We start from the raw sequence: 15,078 nt of genomic DNA on the forward strand, positions 1-15,078 counted from the left end.
TACTCTCCAGGGAGTCAGACCTTTTTTAGTTCCAAGTGGCTTGGGGAGAAAAAGAGTTAATCGATTCATATATCTAAAATGTTCAGAAGTAAATCTAACTTAATCCTGTCCTGGATCCATCAAATATTTACTTTTTTCTTCCTTTTTTTCACTCACAGGTCCTACAAAGGTGAAGGCAGTAAGACCACCAGCTGCTCTGGCCTTACCACAGGCTAAGCAAACTCAATGGAAACAGTACCTTTCTCTCAACAGTTCTGAGCGAAGCCCAGGGCTGACTTTCTTTGGGCTGAGCTTGGTTTCCTGTCTTTTCCAGAGTTTAGCTCACCAGCTTGAGGGATGGAACACACTCATTGGCCAGCGTGGGTCACTTGCCTGCCATACCCACACATCTACCTTCATATATCAGGTCCCAAGGATGGGACCTGTCCCACCTCAAATTATACAGACTGAGAGTGTAGAAGAAGTGGCTTTCAGTGTAATAAGAATGACAGAATAATCATAGGAAGAGAAAGAAACAGAGGCTGGCCAAGCAAATTTGTGGTTACTCTTTTCAGGTTTCTCCCTCAGGGCTCTATAACCCTGATGCAAGTTCACTTTTTTTAAAGTTTGCACAAATCAGATTTTACTTCTGTCACCAAAATTATGCAAAAAATCCCGACAATTACTTTCCTTTTAAAATTTACAGACACTATGGGAGATAAACTGACCCATCTGTTTTTTCACTGTTTTGCTCCCTCTTTTTGATGTGTGATTGTTTCTCCTCCTATTTGTCTTTCTTCTAAAATATTGTTGTGTTTGCATTTGAACAAATGCATCCACGTTGTGCTAAAATGTGCTTTTATTTACTCCCCATGCTGGATATCTTTTCTTCCCTATTGTAAGATAGGGTTGTAAAACCTCTAGGCCTATCCTTCAGCCATTGCTATGCTAATAAGCTGCAAACACTGCTGGTCTGACATGCCCTCACCTCAGCTGGACCCCTTTCCTCTTGCTTTCCTCCTCTGTGTTTCTCTACCTCCTCAACGTAGGATGACCACAGCAACATGCTCAGCTGTCCAGGCCTATGTGAAACCCTGGAGATGTGAGAATTTAATTCCCTTTGGGTCAATCTTTGACCCCTGAGGGCAAGAGTCAGTAGATAAATATTCCTCTCCTGTGTCCTTTGGGCAGGCAGTTCTGGGGGGCATTTTACATAGTTCTCAGAGGAACCCAGCAGAACTGAACCCCAGGTACCTATACCACTAAACCAGTTTAGTATTCAAACAAACCCTCAACTTGCTTTCTTTCTTTCCCTGGTTAATTGTTCTCTCTCCAGTTTTCTGGGATTACTCCCTGCTCAGATAATATATGTGCCCCCCAAATCCCTATTCAGTGCTTTAAATTGGGGAACTATGGGAGTATCCAAGCTAAGGCACTCTATGTTGACCTTTTTTTTCTTTTTTAAAGATTTTATTTATTTATTCATAGAGACACACACACACAGAGAGAGGCAGAGACACAGGCAGAGGGAGAAGCAGGCTCCATGCCGGGAGCCCGATGTGGGACTCCATCCCAGGACTCCAGGACCGCGCCCTGGGCCAAAGGCAGGCGCTAAACCGCTGCACCACCCAGGGATCCCCCTATGTTGACCTTTGATGAAGTTGGTGACTGTAGATCATTCCTTATGCCAAGAACAACAAGAAAAGTTGGCTAAAATTCTAAAGAAAAAAAGAAAGATTAGTTGTTTGAGGGCTTTGGAGAGATTTCAAGATAGCCAGAACTTTTGATATCAAGAGCCCAGTGAGAAAGAAAATGCAGAAAGATAAGACGAGTTCTGAATGCCACTTACCCCTCAGGGCTTTGCCAATTCTTGATGTTGGTTGAGAGGTTAAGAATCTTTAACCACTGCTAAAGAGCAGAAAATCTAAGTGAATTTTTGGTAATTTTACAAAGCTAGGTAGACAAAAATTAGAGTTTAATGTTGTCAAGGCAGCCAGAATTTGAGAGTTTAAGCATAGAGGGACGAGAGGTGCAAAAAGTAAGAATGATACTCAGCTGAGCTTTTTTGTCAGGGCATTTTGTGAATTAAGATGATGAGGACAAGAAGCTAAGAAGCCAAACATAATGCTGTTGAAAATTGGAGATTTAAAAAAAATCTTTTAGTGTTGAGAAGATAAAATTAACGGCCATGATCCACCAAGGGAAAGGTGTTCTGATAAACACTGCATGTTCTCATTTGAAACCGTTGGGATGCTGCTGTGCCACTCGGGAAAGAGATTAAATTTTTAAAAGGCTGAAATTCAGCTTTTGATCTTCTAGGTTCACCTGATTATGGTGCTTTGCCTCCATTAGAGACACCAATGAGAAGAAACAGAATACTCTGAGAAGAGATAACAAATCCATATCATGTCCAATTTCTCATTTGCAGTGTCTGGTATTCAATAAAAATGTATCAGGTATGCGGAGGGGGGGCAAGAGGCGGAGGAGTAGGGTCCTCTACCCACCCGGCCCCACCAACCTACCTAGATAACCTTCAAACCATCCTGAACACCTATGAATTCCACCTGATATGTAAAGAGAAAACAGCCAGAACATGATAGAGAGAAGGGTTTTCACTTCTAACAAGGTAGGAAGGTGGAAAAAAAATAAGATAAAAGAGAATCACGTGGGAGGGGGGGGTGGCTGGGGCCTGCGAGGAGCGAGGCTAAAGCCGGGCGGCAACAGTCTCTGTGACGGGAAAGCCCAGCCCCAGGAAGCGGGAACTTTAAAAAATCCACACCGGATTCTTCCCGGAGGGAAAGGCGCTGAGCAGGGAAATGAGCAGAATCGCAGGAGGGGCAGGAAGCCTCCAGGCTCCCGGAGTCACTATTAGGGGAAGTGCGGCCGAGGGAGAGCGCACCACAAACCACAGGCCGATCTCCGTAAAGGGCTGGAGCTCGCACCGGCGGGGCCTCGGGAGAAGCCAGTCGGTCAGGGGGGGCTCCGGATGCAGGGGGCTGCAGCCTGCTGCCTTCGGGAGCCACGGCCCCGGGAGCGCGATTCCAGCAGCACGAGCCCCAGATCCCAGGGCACTGGGAGACACAGCCCAGGCTCCTGCATTCCCCCGGGAGGGGCAGAGGCCGGGAGGGCACAGGACAGTGAGGACTCTCCTGCCGCGGGGCACCCCCAAGCTGTGCAGGTCAGCGCCCCTGCCCCCTGGGAGCACCTAGGCCAGTGCGGACTGGGAGCTGCGGTGGTTACTGGGGGGAGCTGACTCCAGGGCTGGGGAGCTGGCCGCTGCCAGTGTTGTTCCTCCTTGTGTCGCCCTGTGCCTGGGAGGGGTGGGGCTGCCAGGGGACAGAGGCCTCACAGGGTAAACAGGTCCCACTGGCCCGGCACCCAGCAAGGAGCAAGACACACCTGAGAATGAGCACAGCAGGCCCCTCCCCCAGAAGACCAGCCGGAAGGACGCGGGAAGAGCAAGTTCTTGGCGGAGCAGCGCTGGAAAGCTCCAGGGGAAGTCGAGGGATTTACAGTATATAGAACAGGAGGGTACCCCTCCCTTTTTTGTTGTTTTTTTCCTGTTTGTTTTTTTCCAGTACAACTTGTTTTTATATCAGATTATAAATTTCCAATATTTTTTCTCTTTTCCCACCTTAACTACAATATTTTACCACCTCTTCATTTTTAAGTTTCTCACTTTTTGACTTTCATATTTCTAAAATTACAGGTCTTAGATATATTTTCCACTTCTAGATTCCCTCCAACATACTCAACCTAATTTTGAGAGATATAACAGATACGGTTTTGTTTTGTTTTGTGTTTTTGTTTTCTCTGCCTCATGTTGATCTACAATAGTGGAAATTAATATCTTCTTTTTTTATTTTTAAAAAAATTTATCTATTAATGAGAGAGAGAGCGAGAGGCAGAGACATAGGAAGAGGGAGAAGCAGGCCCCATGCTGGGAGCCCCAGGCCGGACTCCCGGGAATCCAGGATCATGCTCCAGGCCAAAGGCAGGCGCTAAACCACTGGGCAAACCCAGGGATCCCGGGAAATTAATATCTTCTAAAACATGACCAGCATGCACCCAGAACCAAGTGGTATACCGTCCTGGTTCATTCTGTGAGATTATATTCTCTCTTCATTCGCATTCTGCCCCCTCTTTTATCTTATTTATGTTTTGGTGGTCAATGTTGGGCTTTCTATATGTATTTCTGGTTTATATAAATTTGGGACTGACCATCTTATAACATACAGAACCTAATATACCCAGAACCAAGAGGATCACCCTCTAAGACTCCTCAGGTAGACTACATTCTCCCTCCACTACAACTTTGTCAAGACCACCGTCTCCCAGTGCCTGACCTTTTTTTTTCTTCTGTTTTGTTCTTTTTTCTTTTTTCCCACTCTTTACTTTTGCTTTTTTCACTCTGTATTTTTTCTTCTTCTTTGGGATCTTGACATTTTATGTTTTACTACTTTGTTTTAAAATTTGTTTTTCAATTTAGTGGTCCTTATGTTTTATTTCGTTCTGATCTTTAATTTAATTTCTGGTGTCTGACTATGGCAGAATAATCTAGGGTGAAATTTACATAGGTGATGGTTGCTATTCTTGACTCAACCCACTCATACAGCCACTCTGCACTGAGCAAAATGACTAGAAGGAAGAACTCCCCACAAAGAAAGAATCAGAAACAGTACTTTGCCACAGAGTTACAGAATTAGGGTTAAAATTTGATGTCAGAAAGCCAATTCAGAAGCACAAATATAAAGCTATTCATAGCTCTGGAAAAAAGCATAAAGGAATCAAAAGACTTCATGACTGCACAATTTAGATCTAATCAGGCCAAAATTAAAAATCAATCAAATGAGATGCAATCCAAACTGGAGGTCCTAACTACGAGGGTTAATGAGGTGGAAGAAAGAGGGAGCACATAGAAAACAAGTTGATGGCAAGGAAGCAAGCTGAAGAAAAAAGAGAAAAAACATTTAAAAGACCATGAGGAAAGGTTAAGGGAAATAAATGACAGCCTCAGAAGGAAAAATCTACATATACTTCCGGTTCCAGAGAGCGCCAAAAGCGACAGAGGGCCAGAAAGCATATTTGAACAAATCATAGATGAGAACTTCCCTAACTTGGGGAGAGAAACAGGCATTCAGATCCAGGGGATAGAGAGGTTCCCCACTCCCCCCCCCCCCCCACGTCAAAATCAATAAAAACCATTCAACACCTCGACATTTAATAGTGAAACTTGCTAATTCCAATGATAAGGGGGAAATCCTTACAGCAACAAGAGACCCCTAAGTTATATGGGGAGAAATATGAGATTAACAGCAGACCTCTCCCCAGAGGCCTGGCAGGCCAGAAAGGGCTGGCAGGATATATTCAGGGTAATAAATGAGAACATGCAGCCAAGAATACCCTATCCAGCAAGGCTCTCATTCAGAATAGAAGGAGAGATAAAGAGCTTCCAAGATAGACAGAAACGGAAAGAATATGTGACCACCAAACCAGCTCTGCAAGAAATATTAAAGGGGACCCTGTAAAAGAAAAAGGAAGCCCAAAGAAATAATCCACAAAACAGGGATTGAATAGGTATTATGGTGACACTAAATTCATATCTTTCAATAGTTACCCTGATCGTGAATGGGCTAAATGATCCCATCAAAAGGTGCAGGGTTTCAGACTGGGTAAAAAAGCAAGACCCATCCATTTGCTGCCTACAAGAGACTCATTCTAGACCTAAGGACACCTCCAGCCTGAAAATGAAAGGTTGGAGAACCATTTGCCATTCAACTGGTCCTCAAAAGAAAGCTGAGGTAGCAATCCTCACATCACATAAATTACAGTTTATCCCGAAGATTGTAGTAAGAGACGAAGAGGGGCACTATATCATACTTAAAGGGTCTATCCAACAAGAAGACCTAACAATCATGAATATTTATGCCCCTAATGTGGGAGCTGCCAAGTATAGCCATCAATTAATAACCAAAGTAAAGACATAGATAAGACACTAACAGTAGGAGACTTCAGGATGGCATTTTCTGCAAATGACAGATCTTCTAAGAAGAACATCACCAAAGAAACAAGAGCATTAAATGATGCAGTGGATCAGATGGATTTCACAGATATTTACAAACTTTGCATCCAAACGCAACTGATTACACATCCTTCTCAATGCGCTTGGAACTTTCTCCAGAACAGACCACACACTGGGTCACAAATCAGGTCTCAACTGATACCAAAAGATTGGGATTGTCCCCTGAATATTTTCTGACCACAATGCTTTGAAACTAGAACTCAATCACAAGAAGAAACTTGGAAGAAACTCAAACACGTGGAGGTTTAAAGAGCATCCTGCTACAAGATGAATGGGTCAACCAGGGAATTAGAGAAGAATTAAAAAGATTCATGGAAACTAATGAAAATGAAGATACAAGCCTTCAAAATTTTTGGGATACAGAAAAAGCAGTCCTAAGAGGGAAATACATCGCAATACAAGCATCCCTCAAAAAATTGGAAAGATCTCAAATACACAAGCTAACCTCCCACCTAAAGGAACTGGAGAAAGAACAGCAAATAAAACCTACACCAAGCAAAAGAAGAGAGTTAATAAAGATTCAAGCAGAACTCAATGAGACAGAGACCAGAAGAACTGTAGAACAGATGAACAAAACCAGGAGTTGGTTCTTTGAAAGAATTAAGAAGATAGATAAACCATTGGCCAGCCTTATTACAGAGAAAAGAGAAAAGACCCAAAGTAATAAAATCACGAATGAAAGATGAGGGATCACAACCGATGCCAAGGAAATACAAACGATTTTAAAAACATATCATGAGCAGCTATACGCCAATAAATTAGGCAATCTAGAAGAAATGGACGCATTTATGGAAGACCACAAACTACCGAAACTGGAACAGGAAGAAATAGAAAACGTGCACAGGCCAATAACCAGGGAGGAAATTGAAGCAGTCATCAAAAACCTCCCAAGACACAAAAGTCCAGGGCCAGGTGGCTTCCCAGGGGAATTCTATCAAACTTTTAAAGGAGAAACAACACCTATTCTACTAAAGCTGTTCCAAAAGATAGAAAGGGACACAGAATACCACCAATCTCGTTTTATGAGGCCAACATCACCTTAATTCCAAAACCAAAGACCCACCAAAAAGGAGTTTTAAAGACCAATATCCCTCATGAACACGGATGCAAAATTTCTCAACAAGATACTAGCCAATAGAATCCAACAGTACATTAAGATTATTCACTATGACCAAGTGGGATTTATCCCTAGGATGCAAGGTTGGTTCAACACTCATAAAACAATCAACTTGATAGATCACATCAACGAGAGAAAAAACGAGAACCATATGATCCTCTCAATAGATGCCAAGAAAGCGTTTGATAAAACACAACATCCATTCTTGATCAAAACTCTTCAGGGTGTAGGGATAGAGGGAACATTGCTCAGCATCTTAAAAGCCATCTATGAAAAGCCCACAGCTTTATAGGGGAAAGGAGAGAAAATCAGTAGGAAATATCAGAGAGGGAGACAAAACGTGAGGGACTCCTAACTCTGGGAAATGAACAAAGGGTAGTGGAAGGGGAGGTGGGTGGGGGGATGGGGCACTGAGGGGGGCACTTGACGGGATGAGCACTGAGTGTTGTACTATAGGTTGGCAAATTGAACTCCAATAAAAAATATACTAAAAACCCCACAACAAATATCATTTTCAGTGGGGAAACACTGAGAGCCTTTCTCCTAAGATCAGGAACACAACAGGGATGTCCACTCTCACCACTGCTATTCAACATAGTACTAGAAGTCCTAGCCTCAGCAAACAGGCAACAAAAAGAAATAAAAGGCATTCAAATTGGCAAAGAAGAAGTCAAACTCTCCCTCTTCGCAAATGACATGAAACTTTACGTAGAAAACCCAAAAGATTCCACCCCAAGATTGCTGGAACTCATACAGCAATTTGGCAGTGTGGCAGGATACAAAATCAGTGCCCAGAAATCAGTGGCATTTCTATACAATAACAATGAAACTGAAGAAAGAGAAAATAAGGAGTCAATCCCATTTACAATTGCACCCAAAAGCCTAAGATACCTTGGAATAAACCTAACCAAAGAGGTAAAGGATCTATACCCAAAAAACTACAGAACACTTCTGAAAGAAATTGAGGAAGACACAAATAGATGGAAAAATCGTCCATGCTCATGGATTGGAAGAATTAATATTGTGAAAATGTCAATGCTACCCAGGGCAATGTACACGTTCAATGCAATCCCTATCAAAATACCATGGACTTTCTTCAGAGAGTTGGAACAAATCATCTTAAGATTTGTGTGGAATCAGAAAAGACCCCGAATAGCCAGAGGAATATTGAAAAAGAAAACCAGAGCCGGGGGCATCACAATGCCGGATTTCAAGTTGTACTACAAAGCTGTGGTCATCAAGACAGTGTGGTACTGGCACATAAACAGACACATAGATCAATGGAACAGAATAGAGAATCCAGAAATGGGCCCTCAACTCATCTTCGACAAAGCAGGAAATACTATCTCCTGGAAAAAAGTCTCTTCAATAAAAGGTGCTGGGAAAATTGGACAGCCATGTGCAGGAGAATGAAACTAGACCATTCTCTTACACCATACACAAAGATAAACTCAAAATGGATGAAAGATCTAAATGTGAGACAAGATTCCATCAAAACCCTAGAGGAGAACACAGGCAACACCCTTTTTGAACTTGGCCAAAGCAGCTTCTTGCAAGATACATCTATGGAGGCAAGAGAAACAAAAGCAAAAATGACTATTGAGACTTCATCAAGATTAAAAGCTTCTGCACAGCAAAAGAAACAGTCAACAAAACTAAAAGACAACCTACAGAATGGGAGAAGGTATTTGAAAATGACACATCAGATAAGGGCTAGTATCCAAGATCTATAAAGAACTTAATCAAACTCAACACCCAAGAAACAAACAATCCAATCATGAAATGGAAAAAGACATGAACAGAAATTTCACCAAAGAAGACATACGCATGGCCAACAAGCACATGAAAAAAATGCTCTGCATCACTGGCTGTCAGGGAAATACAAATCAAAACCACAATGAGATACCACCTCACACCAGCGATAGTGGTGAAAATTAACAGGACAGGAAACAACAAATGTTGGAGAGGATGTGGAGAGAGGGGAACCCTCTTGCACTGTTGGTGGGAATGGGCACTGGTGCAGCCACTCTGGAAAACTGTGTGGAGGTTCCTCAAAGAGTTAAAAATCGAGCTACCCTACGATCCAGCAATTGCACTGCTGGGGAACTGCCCCAAAGATACAGATGCAGTGAAAGACCAAGACACCTGCACCCCAATGTTCATAGCAGCAATGTCCACAATAGTCAAGCTGTGGAATGAGCCTTGGCTGCCCATTGAAAGATGAATGGGTAAAGAAGATGTGGTGTATGTACACAATGGAATAGTACTCGGCCATTAGAAATGACAAATACCCACCATTAGCTTCGATGTGGATGGAACTGGAGGATATTATGCTGAGTGAAGTAAGTCAATCAGAGAAGGACAAACATTATATGGTCTTATTCATTTGGGGAATATAAAAAATAGTGAAAGGGATTATAGGGGAAGGGAGAGAAAATGAATGGGAAATATCAGTGAGGGTGACAGAACATGTAAGACTCCTAACTCTGGGAAATGAACAAGGGGTAGTGGAAGGGGAGGTGGGTGGGGGGTTGGAGTGACTGGGTGATTGGCACTGAGGGGAGCTTGATGGGATGAGCACTTGTCATAATCTATATTATGGCAAATCGAACTCTAATAAAAAATAGACACACACACAAAAAAGAAGTGTATTGACCAGAAGGTAGAATGTGTTTTGAATAAGTTAGTTGTTTTGAAAAAAAAAAATTGAATGTGTTAAATATTTTAAAAAATGTGATCTGCTGATTGCTCTAGCAATTTTTATACATCCTAAGAAAGTTTTGAAAATTTCTTGTTAAGTTATTCCAACACCTATTCGTTGAATGATGTCTTTCTTCTACTCACTAGTCTAGGCATATAGAGACTCACATAGTCATTGCTCTCAGGAAACTTAACATCCTGGTGTCTGTGGGGCTGTAGGTGGCTTATAGTCCTATTCTCTCATAATTGGCAACCATGACAAAACAAGGACTACTGCATACCACCTCATTCTAAAGAGAACCATTGAACTGCTGCTCACTGCTGGGGCCCTATCACCTCACAGGAGTTTCCTAGGCTTTGTAGAACCAGACTTTCTATGGGCCAAGTCCATATATGGTGAGCAACGTCGAGGGAAGAAACTCTGGGGGTTCCTTGTTACTTATTTGGTAGGGTAAATATGGAGGAGGACAGAAAGTTGCTTTCCATTCCCAGAATCTAAATGGGAAGGGCAATGGAAACTCTGAAAGCGAAGCTTATAGAGATTTGGGATGCTGGCAAGAAAATGGGGGACACTGGCATTTTGTTTATTGTTGGAGGGCGGTTTGGGCAGAATTTTGCCAACGTGTCCCTTTTTCTACACGATTTGAGAGAAGAAAATTGGAGTGGACTACAGGGCTTAGAGAAGGGCAGTGCTGGAGAAGCCAACTCCATCCATTTGGTGTGTACAGATGTCAGAGCATCCAACGGATCAAGTGGAAAGTGGTCACAGAATTATTTTGCTCATATCCCACATAAAAGGCCTGTCCCCTAAACAAGGGACACTAACAAGAAGAGCCTTGGGATAAGAATTTGGCGATAAGAGTTGAGCAAGAATGGAAGAGGCAGAGTTGCTGGGAATCCCCACGTGATGGCAAGGCCTTCTGCATTTCCCCCACACCGTTGAGAGATCCAGCCCTGGACTTTGATTCCCAGAGTCCATTAGTGGCATTTGTGTAAGCTGGGTCAGCAGCTACAGTCAGCAAGCAGAGAACCACAACCTGGAACAGTTAAGTACAATGATGTCCTTTCCCTGCTTTGTGTTCTCTGCTTCTAACCCTCAGGAAGCTAAAGCTAGAAGGGAAAGGCAGCCACAAAATTGAATTGGATATGAGATTGGCATTTTGAAATTGAACTAGAACTCATACAGCAATTTGGCAGCATGGCAGGATACAAAATCAATGCCCAGAAATCAATGGCATTTCTATACAATAACAATGAGACTGAAGAAAGAGAAATTAAGGAGTCAATCCCATTTACAATTGCACCCAAAAGCATAAGATACCTAGGAATAAACCTAACCAAAGAAGTAAAGGATCTATACCCTAAAAACTATAGAACACTTCTGAAAGAAATTGAGGAAGACACAAAGAGATGGAAAAATATTCCATGCTCATGGATTGGCAGAATTAATATTGTGAAAATGTCAATGCTACCCAGGGCAATGTACACGTTTAATGCAATCCCTATAAAAATACCATGGACTTTCTTCAGAGAGTTGGAACAAATTATTTTAAGATTTGTGTGGAATCAGAAAAGACCCCGAATAGCCAGGGGAATTTTAAAAAAGAAAACCATAGCTAGGGGCATCACAATGCCAGATTTCAAGTTGTACTACAAAGCTGTGGTCATCAAGACAGTGTGGTACTGGCACAAAAACACATAGATCAATGGAACAGAATAGAGAACCCAGAAGTAGACCCTGAACTTTATGGTCAACTAATATTCGATAAAGGAGGAAAGACTATCCACTGGAAGAAAGACAGTCTCTTCAATAAATGGTGCTGGGAAAATTGGACATCCACATGCAGAAGAATGAAACTAGACCACTCCCTTGCACCATACACAAAGATAAACTCAAAATGGATGAAAGATCTAAATGTGAGACAAGATTCCATCAAAATCGTAGAGGAGAACACAGGCAACACCCTTTTTGAATTTGGCCAAAGCAGCTTCTTGCAAGATACATCTATGGTAGCAAGAGAAACAAAAGCAAAAATGAACTTTTGGGACTTCATCAAGATTAAAAGCTTAATAAAAATGACATTTTGCATATGAAGGACTAATGATTGACATCCCACTGACTTCTAATTCAAACAGAGGCCTGAAGACAGTGGAGTAGCACCTGCTAAAAAATGTAGGGGATAAAGGGGAAAGGAGAAAAAATGAGTGGGAAATATCAGAAAGGGAGACTGAACATGAAAGATTCCTAACTCTGGGAAATGAACTAGTGGTGGTGGAAGGGGAGGTGGGCAGGAGGTGGGGGTGACTGGGTGACAGGCACTGAGGTGGGCACTTGACGGGATGAGAACTGGGTGATATTCTATATGTTGGCAAGTTGAACACCAATAAAAAATAAATTTATTTTTTAAAAACGTAAAAAAAAAAAAGATTAAAAGCTTCTGCACGCAAAAGAAACAGTCAACAAAACTAAAAGACAACCTACAGAATGGGAGAAGATATTTGCAAATGACGTATCAGGTAAGGGGTAGTTTCCAAGATCTATAAAGAACTTCTTAAACTCAACACCAAAGAAACAAACAATCCAATCATGAAATGGGCAAAAGACATGAACAGAAATCTCACAGAGGAAGACATAGACATGGCCAACACGCACATGAGAAAATGCTCCGCATCACTTGCCATCAGGGAAATACAAATCAAAACCACAATGAGATACCACCTCACACCAGTGAGAATGGGGAAAATTAACAAGGCAGGAAACCACAAATGTTGGAGAGGATGTGGAGAAAAGGGAACCCTCCTGCACTGTTGGTGGGAATGTGAACTGGTGCAGCCACTCTGGAAAACTGTGTGGAGGTTCCTCAAAGAGTTAAAAATAGACCTGCCCTATGACCCAGCAATTGCACTGCTGGGGATTTACCCCAAAGATACAGATGCAATGAAACGCCAGGACACCTGCACCCCGATGTTTCTAGCAGTAATGTCCACAATAGCCAAACTGTGGAAGGAGCCTCGGTGTCCATCGAAAGATGAATGGATAAAGAAGATGTGGTTTATGTATACAATGGAATATTACTCAGCCATTAGAAACGACAAATACCCACCATTTGCTTCAACGTCGATGGAACTGGAGGGTATTATGCTGAGTGAAGTAAGTCAATCGGAGAAGGACAAACAGTGTATGTTCTCATTCATTTGGGGAATATAAATAATAGTGAAAGGGAATATAAGGGAAGGGAGAAGAAATGTGTGAGAAATATCAGAGAGGGAGACAGAACATAAAGACTCCTAACTCTGGGAAACGAACTAGGGGTGGTGGAAGGGGAGGAGGGCGAGGGTGGGGGTGAATGGGTGACAGGCACTGAGTGGGGTGCTTGACGGGATGATTACTGGGTGTTATTCTGTATGTTGGTAAATTGAACACCAATAAAAAATAAATTTATTATAAAAAAAGAAATAGTTTTAATAACAAAAGAGACTAGAGATTTTATTGTCTCTCTTAGATTTCTGGAAGTAATAGGAAATGTATATGCCATACATCAAAAGTGAATAAAAGATTAAATATTGTTTACTATTGAATTGGGACCTGCCAATATCCAGATATACAAACAAAGAGGATAGTCCCAGAAGTTGAGTGCTATGAAGAAAATAAAGGGAAAAAATGAGATAGAATTTAATGGAGGAAGGAGAGAAGAAGCTGCTTTGCCTTGAGTAGGCAGCAGAGACTTATTTCATTCAACAAAATTTTATTGTTTTTCTGTCCACGCACTACTCCCAGCTTTGAGGATATAGTAATAAACAATGCAGACAAAAGTAAAACCATCAATAATCTGTTCTGAAGGTGTGAGACAGGAATATGAAGGAGGTAAGCAAGCAAAGATAGGAGACAAGGAGCAGAAAAAGAACAAGAAAGGAAGAAGCATAGTATATTAGAGTTTTAGGAGGAAAAGTCAGTGGCTAAAGCCTATGAAAAAGTAGAGATTTAGAGAGGGTGTGGGGGGGAAGAGGTAAGATTGGCTGCAGCCTGGATTGCTCAGTGGTTTAGCACTGTCTTCAGCCCAGAGTGTGATCCTGGAGACCGGGGATCAAGTCCCATGTTGGGCTCCCTCCGTGGAGTCTGCTTCTCCCTCTGCCTGTGTCTCTGCCTCTCTCTCTCTCTTTTTCTCTCTCTCTGTCTTTCATGAATAAATAAATAAAATCTTAAAAAAAAAATATTGGGCTTAAGGACAGGTGAGATCCATGAAGAGCATGCTGAAGAGTGGGGATTTTACTCTGGGAATCCCCGTTGGATGGGATGGGAAACCATTCGGAGACTTTTAAATAGGGGAAGTAGATGTTTATGTTTTTTTTTATTTTTTTTATTTTTATTTTTTAGATGTTTATGTTTTATGTATGTCTTATGTTTTTAGAAAAATTACTCTGATTGCTTTGTGGTGGTGGCGGTGGGTAGGAAATAAGAATAGAGGTAGAGAGATAAAATGTGGGTTCTCACTATGTTCCTGACAATCTCATCCATTCTTTGTAGTAAGAATAAATGGTGTTGGTCACTTTTCAGCACTCCTTTTCCTTCATTTCAAAATACTCAGGGATGGAGATACTTTGATCTGAGAAAATTAAAATGTTCAGCACTTTTGCACTTTAGTAGGCCTAGAAAGAATTTAATTGATTTAGGTTAAGTAAGACTTACATTAAACTGATTGCTTTTGATTTAATATTATCTTTCATATGAGAATGGAAATTATTTTCACATGGTTGGCAATGTTGTAAATAATTACTCAACTTCAGTTGATAAACGGTCTAAAAATTACTTTATTAGCTTTCCTAAGAGCACATTTATTACAAATAACACTAGCCACATGAGAGAAGAACCATGAGAAGGGTCAAGGACATTCTATGAGTAACTGAGGTAGAGGCTAAAACAACATGTTCTCCTAATATATGATGCACTGACAGCATTTGGCAAAACCAACTGGAAGAGACCCTAACTGAGACAATAATCCCAGTTAATAAGCTCCACTGAGTGATGTTCATCAACTGATAATGTGAACTTAGGTTGAACTCTAGTCATAAGACTTGGAAAGAGGGAAGTTTGAGAAATTGTATGTTTCTCATTGTGAAGTGATGGGCCAGAGTATAAGATCAATTCTAGGGACAGCCCCGGGTGGCTCAACGGTTTAGCACGGCCTTCAGTCCAGGGTGT

General features: G+C 41.7%; 1 long non-coding RNA gene across 4 annotated transcripts in view; it reads left to right on the top strand.

Moving 5' to 3' along the window:
• Nucleotides 1–15,078, top strand: part of LOC119877042 — a 136,591-nt gene that overhangs the window by 104,597 nt on the left and 16,916 nt on the right. For 3 of the 4 annotated variants that reach the window (XR_005370742.1, XR_005370741.1, XR_005370739.1), the window contains one exon: nucleotides 159–720. The exons of the other annotated variant lie outside the window; for it this stretch is intronic. This is a non-coding gene — a long non-coding RNA (uncharacterized LOC119877042). Of the gene's footprint in view, nucleotides 1–158; nucleotides 721–15,078 lie in introns of those variants that run through there. 4 annotated transcript variants of the gene reach the window in all.

This window comes from Canis lupus, chromosome 15, assembly GCF_011100685.1.
Source record: "Canis lupus familiaris isolate Mischka breed German Shepherd chromosome 15, alternate assembly UU_Cfam_GSD_1.0, whole genome shotgun sequence".
In the NCBI taxonomy this organism is placed as follows: domain Eukaryota; kingdom Metazoa; phylum Chordata; class Mammalia; order Carnivora; family Canidae; genus Canis; species Canis lupus.